This window comes from Carassius carassius, chromosome 10 (assembly GCF_963082965.1).
Source record: "Carassius carassius chromosome 10, fCarCar2.1, whole genome shotgun sequence".
In the NCBI taxonomy this organism is placed as follows: domain Eukaryota; kingdom Metazoa; phylum Chordata; class Actinopteri; order Cypriniformes; family Cyprinidae; genus Carassius; species Carassius carassius.
The window spans coordinates 28,817,459-28,824,856 of record NC_081764.1 but is presented as its reverse complement, the minus strand read 5'-3'; positions in this window follow the sequence as shown (position 1 = coordinate 28,824,856).

Below are 7,398 nucleotides of genomic sequence, written 5' to 3'. Positions count from 1 at the left end.
TTTAATGTTATATTTGTTCATTGTTGTTTGTATATTGTTATATTTGTTGCATTGTTTGGTTTTTGCTGTTTTTTTTTTTTTTTTTTTTTTTGCCAAATTAACTTTTGCAATTCAATTTAATAATACTGAATCATATTTGAATAAATTCAATAAAAATGCATATTGTATGCTGTGCATTTTTATTTTTATTTATTTATTTTTTTCAAGGTGCTATATTAGTGATGTTTTAGGTTGCAGATGAGATGGTTTTACAAATAAGCACAAGACACACTCAAAACACTTGTCTTTGTCATAAGACTGTTTTGCTTCAGTGGAGGAAGCTCAAGGGAACTACTAGAGTTCAGACAAATACAGAGCTTGCATTGCTGGCCACTGCCCTGCAATTGCTAAAGTTATAAGTGAACTTGCAGAATCTCTGCAGGCACGGCAACAGATAACCTAAACTTCTATTAAGTATGTTCATTTCTTAATTTGCACTTCCTTAAATATATAGAGTAAGAATTTGCAACTTAAAGATGTAGAGTACCAATGTATTCATCTACAAAACATGGAGATTAAAATCACTTCAAAGAGGCCTTGGTAATCTAGAACATCTAGGCAGCACAATGAACAATCTAGAACTACAGTAAAAGAGGGCTAATCCTTTAGAACTTGCTGATAGATCACCAGTCAATCCGAATACACATCCCGTGGAGCAAGAGGAGAGGGGAGAGCATGCTTTGGGGGAAAATGATTGGGTAGAAGAGGAGAGGAGAAGGAAGTTTCTAGGTGGTGATGATGGTATGAAAAAATGTGATGTTTGGGGAAGGATTCAGAAAGAATTCACAAACACTCAAGAAGAAAAAACTATGGAAGAAATAGTCTTTCAATCACCTCCACCATCTGTCTGCTGGGATGAGAATAATGGAGAAAATGAAGAGGATTTGAGCGAGCAAGACCTGTGATGAAGACCTTGAACAATGGGAAAACTTCAACTCAATCCCCTTATTCACAATACGCCACACCAAAAGCCCACTCTCCCCAAACTAACACTGATCTGAACATCTCTAGGGCTGAAAACAATTGCAGCTCTGATCCTGAACCTCACAGAACCTTTTTTATCTAAATCATATTTAAGCTTTGACCCCTACCCTCCTGCAACAGTGTCTCTTTTAGACTTGGCTGTATTTCAGAAGGCTAAGTGCTCCAAACCAGGGCTGGATCCCAACTGCTCCAGTAGACGGAAACTGCCTGTGCACACACACAGTGAGTAAACTGATTAAAGACATTACTGAAATATTAATAGAAGAGTATTCATATTAATAAGAGGGTGAAGATTTTTATGTTTGTTGTCAATTATAAACAGTAATTGCCAAATTACATTGATGTCCTTGCATTGCATTTTCAACCAACTTGTTGACACCCATGTTTAATGAAGCTTCTTGGGCTGAAACATACACCATTCAAAAGTAACTGCAAAACTGACAACTGAGAACTGGGAACTGTACATTCCCATTTATAGTGTTGCAAAATATTTGAAAATTCAAATAAATGCTAAACTTTTAATTCATCAAAGAAGCCTTTGACCAGTAGTTTGTTTTGTCACCTTCCAGGAAAGTTAACAGGATGAAAAGGATGTTAAGGCCGCTTTCAGATGTATTGGTTAGTTAACATTAAGAAACACAAGAGAAAGGTGTGTCTGGGTCAGCAATGAGTTATATACATGTGATTTGTAATGTAAATGATGTCTGAGACTCATTATGTCATTAGTCTCTTTATTTAATGGGCATCTTCCTTCCTCTAAGCAGTGTGTCAGTGTTTTGTACTGTATGTCTTTATGAAATTAAAAATGATGACTCATTCTAATAATCTCAACAGAACATGTAACTTCCATCACTGATGATGGAGTAAGTGTATGTTTTGTGCACAACCATACAATGTACTGCATGTGGCTTTCTGAATGACTGACATGGGCTAAAAATGGACCTGGATCTGGGTTTCAAACCTGGCTCTAGAAAATATATAACTGCCAGTATGAGTCTTACTGAACAGGAGGACACACTATATTAAACTGCTATATTAAAACTGCTCCTATTTCTTATCACAAGGTTATTTGATTGTGTTTTAACATCATGAATATTTTGGATGATGAAAAACATTCTAAAAATATTTACCTGTATTTTCCTGTTTTGTTTAGTTTTTTTGATGACTGATTTTCACAGATGCTTTCAGAAGAGAGTACTTTTCCAGCCTTTTAATTGACTTTAAACTTTGCCCCCAGTGAATACACTTGAGGTAAAAACATGCATGTATTAATATGTGTACAATTTTGTATATTAATGAAGGCTTATATTGCTGAATTGAAGATTTTTTTTCCATAAATAACAGTTATTTTTAAACTTCAGCCAAAGTGTTTCATCATTCAGATTTCGAGAAAAATATAAAAGCATAGACAGAGTGGGTGATGCTGTGATGTTAAAGAAATAGTTCTCTCATAAATGAAAAAACTAAATAAAATAAAAATGTACTCACCCTCAGGCCATTTAAGATGTAGATGAGTTTCTTTCTTTATGAGAACTGATTTGCATTACATCACTTTTTCACCAATGGATCCACCATATATGATGATGACGCTTCTTCCATGCAACCATTATGGTAAAATGTTGTGAACCTTAAGAAATCCTTGGTGATAACATTCATAACTATATATTTCCCATCATAACTGACATAGAGTGGTTCACGAGTTCACGCTTACATATAATTAGCTGAGGTATGGTATGCATATTTGGCGTGCTGTCCAGGGAAGGGCTCCGAGCTCGGGAATGGCCCAAACCTAGAGTACCCCCCCCCTTCCCCGTCTATTTGTAAAGTGAACTCGAAGTGAGGAGATGGGGTGGAGGAGGGATGCTGATAAACCGTCAATGGATAGAGGTAAGTCAGCGGTATTTATACTATGGAATTGATAACTTGATGGTGGTCCATTGGTGTTGATTAGGCTAAGTATCTGACGCACTCCTCCCGAACCTTGTTACTAAAAGTGTACGGAAAGTATTCAGACCCCCTTAAATTTTTCACTCTTTGTTATATTGCAACCATTTGCTAAAATCATTTAATTTATTCCCTCATTAATGTACACACAGCACCCCATATTGACAGAAAAACACAGAATTGTTGACATTTTTGCACATTTATTAAAAAAGAAAAACTAAAATATCACATGGTCCTAAGTATTCAGACCCTTTGCTCAGTATTTAGAAGAAGCAACCTTTTGATCTACAGCCATCAGTCTTTTTGGGAAAGATGCAACAAGTTTTTCACACCTGGATTTGTGGATCCTCTGCCATTCCTCAATGCAGATCCTCTCCAGTTCTGTCAGGTTGGATGGTAAACGTTGGTGCACAGCCATTTTCAGGTCTCTCCAGAAATGCTCAATTGGGTTTAAGTCAGGGTTTCTGGCTGGGCCATTCAAGATAGGGTGGCCATATGCGCCGCTCGGGACACTTCCCGGCCAGGATATTAACATTGCCTTAAACATTCAGGGCTGCGTTTCCCGATAACGATTGATCTCAGAGCTTAAGAGCGTTTTCTACGAGTAATTTTGCGATCGTTCGTTATTGTTTCACGTGCGTTTCCCAACAATTCACTTAGCTGTGCTCTAAGTGCTACTTAGGAACCGCTATCCGTTTATCAAGTGCTGAAATCTCACCTTATAGAATGGCTCTTAATTGTAGTAAACTATCGTTTATTGACGTTAACCTAATGCTGCGTTCCAGACAGGATTTTTTTGTAACCTTGGCCAGATCTGTGCCTTGCCACAATTGTCTCTGAGCTCTTCAGGCAGTTCCTTTGACCTCATGATTCTCATTTGCTCTGACATGCACTGTGAGCTGTAAGGTCTTACAGTATATAGACAGGTGTGTGGCTTTCCTAATCAAGTCCAGTCAGTATAATCAAACACAGCTGGACTCAAATGAAGGTGTAGAACTATCTCAAGGATGATCAGAAGAAATCGACAGCACTTGAGTTAAATATACGAGTGTCACAGCAAAGGGTCTGAATACTTAAGACCATGTGATATTTCAGTTTTACTTTTTAATAAATGTGCATAATATGGGGTGCTGTGTGTACATTTTACTAAATTTTAAGGGGGTCTGAATACTTTCCATACTCACTGTATTTATACGTAGAATCTGAAAATTGTACACTTGTTAAATGCACACTTGTAAATAACATCTGTACATTCATTTAAACAATTACACGTTTTTCTATATATTTCTACTTCTGTATATAGTGCATTATTTAATTTTCTGTTTTTCTTATAGTGTTATATTCCATCTCCACTGTGTAATTCCTATGTATGTCTGCACTATCATGTATGTTTGCACTATGTTCATTCTTATTTTTTTTGCACTGGAAGCTCCTGCCGCCAAGTGTTTGTAAGCATAGTTGGTAATAAAGCTCTTTCTTACTTCTTACTTCTGGCTCTTAAATCCTTAGTGATTGTTAGCACATTGTTAAGTGTTCAAGGCACTAAATGGTTGCCTTTTGGTCCCAAGAATATACTCTATAATAGGTCTATACTTGGATAAAGTCAGTTAGCATTCCCAGTGGTTGATCATTCACTGTCACTTGATATATATATATCATTTTATTGCCCTAGGAGAATATATAAGTGTAACTTGTTTGTAAACTCATTTAGTTTAACTGTCAAGAAGATCACTAGGGGGCAGTATATACCAAGAGCCATAAGTGCCTCAGGACCTTGCTTTGAGCATGCGTTTTAGTCACATACATGGCAAACACTTTTTCCCTCACCGATCACAAATGTAACTCACTTACTTTGCAGATCCTTTAAACTTTCATTTTCTTATCGATAAACACATAGGTCAAATCACAGAGGAGAGCTTTTTAACCAGTGACACAGTGTTATGTGTGTTTTCAAATACCTACCTCTTTCTGCTATTAACATCTTTTCTGTCTGTCATGACAAGTTTTACAGACTTCATAAAACTGAGGGGAAAAAGCTTTCAGTGGGTATTTAATTCTCTGGGCAGTCAAATACATTAAAAAGGATGAAGTTTCTTTATCTTCATTGCTTTTTGTTTGAGGAGGACTTTCTCAAGGCCGCAACAGCCTGAAGAGAGGTTGCATCTCCACCTTTTAGACCTTCAGCCATTGCAGATTTTCCTCCTCTCATTTTCAAGGCGTGTTTTCTTGCCCTCTGAGACACCTCTCTGTGGTGTGTAGGAATGGTTTTCCAACAAGCACGGCTGATTGAATAGGAACCCGCTAAGCAAAATAAGGGGCTTTTCATCAAATTGGGCTATTGAAACCCACGTGTGGGCGTAAACACTGCGGTACATGTTTGCCATAGCCAATTGGGAAATAGGTGGGCTTTATTGGTCATCTGACCTATGCATGTTTTCTATTTTATAAAGCTAGTTTGATTTATGTGTGTGTAAGTATGCCTAGGAACTGATCGAAACGCTCTCGCGTTAAAATATGCACATTGTGTAAAGTCCACTGGTGGTGCATGAGATGGAGGATGCGTCTAGTTCTCCCTGGTGGACTGGTGCCTTTCTCACCTCCCTCATCAGTATTCCGGCAAGTTTCTGGCGCACATACTTCCTACTGGTCACTGAAGCCAGATCAGTGCTCCCTCACCCCCACGCAGCACAGACACACCCGGAGAGAGCAGCGCGCCACACACACTCATGAATACTGATCACCTAAAGCCCTAATTAACAATCAGAAACAAACTCATTTACATAAAGCTTGTCTCAGATGGAACTGGCCTCAGATGAAGCTGTTAGACAGATATCTGCACTTAAAAATACAGTTAAATCTATTGAAGACTATGATGCGTTGCCGTATTCAGTGGCACAGTAGCAAAAGCCAAAATTAACAGTTCTGGCCTGTAGTACATACAGTATATATATATATGTGTATGTGTGTGTGCTCTTGTTTTTGTGACATATCAGGACACAACTCTGTATAATGACATGGGTATGACACAGGTATTACAAGGAGAGGGTGACCTATGAGGACATAACCCATGTCCCCATTTTTCAAAACGCTTATAAACCGTACAGAATGAGTTTTTTTGAGAAAGTAAAAATGCACAAAGTTTCCTGTGAGGGTTAGGGTTAGGTGTATATTATTTTACCCACCTGTGTAAACTGTATAAGGAGTAATAGTTTTAATCTGAAGGTATGCTTGACCTTTCCAACTGTCCAAAAATGTCAGTTAGGCTTTCAGGCAAGGAGCTGAGTTTCTCTTTAACATTGCCTCCCACAATCTCTGACATTTCCTCTGATGTCACCACATTCTAACCCCCACAATGCTGTGCAGAAGGCCTCTCCTCCTTGCCCTTGAACAGAAAGACAGAGAGAAAAGACAAACAGACAAACACTATATTTAGTCTAGAAAGGGACAAAAGAACCAAGAAAATGTTGAAATCACAGCATGCATTTTTTCACCCTCAGCTTCCTCACTTTTAGTGCTGTTTTCTTAAACGATATGCAAAATATTGCTGCTTGTCTGCGTTCTTTTCTATCTTAAATTCTTCGCAATTTTGCATATACTTCTTTGCCTATACTGTGTCTGTGTATTTGAAATGAAAACTTGTTCTTTTTTCTTTTCTTTTCTTGTTTCTTTTTTTGATTAAAAGTAATTAAAACAATCCTAAATGTCAAGATGCTCTTTCTTTTCTCAGTCTCTTTCAGTGTTTAGTCTTTCTATTTTTCATTCTGTCAGATTATCTCTCTTTTATTTTCTCTGCCATTTGACCCCAGGGTCATTAACATGTGATGGCTTCATTGGCTAATATGCAAAAATATACGTAATTTTTGCTAAACATGTGCCTTTTGTGCGAAATGATAATCAGAGACAGGGACATGAGTAGCTATGTAATTAGCAAACATAAGAAATGTGGATTAGAATGAGATGATGTTGAGGTTGGTCAATGGGGGCTTCACTTTTTTCCGCACACTCACTGCATGGCGGATTTCTCTGGGATGTCTTAATATAAATTATAATGCACATTATATATGCTTTAAGTATATTTAATATACAGTGACTGGCGCATTACACACCTTAATATACTCATTCAATGCATAGGCCTATATGCACACATTTACAGTTTAGTACAAAAATGTGCACTCTGATTATAATGAACATCGCTTCATTTCTCAGGGCATGTTAACAGCAGAGAGAAAAAAATTAAAGGAATAAAAAATTTAAGTGAGTAAAATTATTATTAGGCTACTATTCTGTATATTATGTTTTACAGATTTGGAAATCTCAGTCTTCATATATATGTTGACAGGCAGGCCTACAGAAAAAGCACTTTGCAGTGTATTTCATTGTTTATCAGATCACATAGCATCAAATGAGTAACATCGCATAGCAGTAAATTAT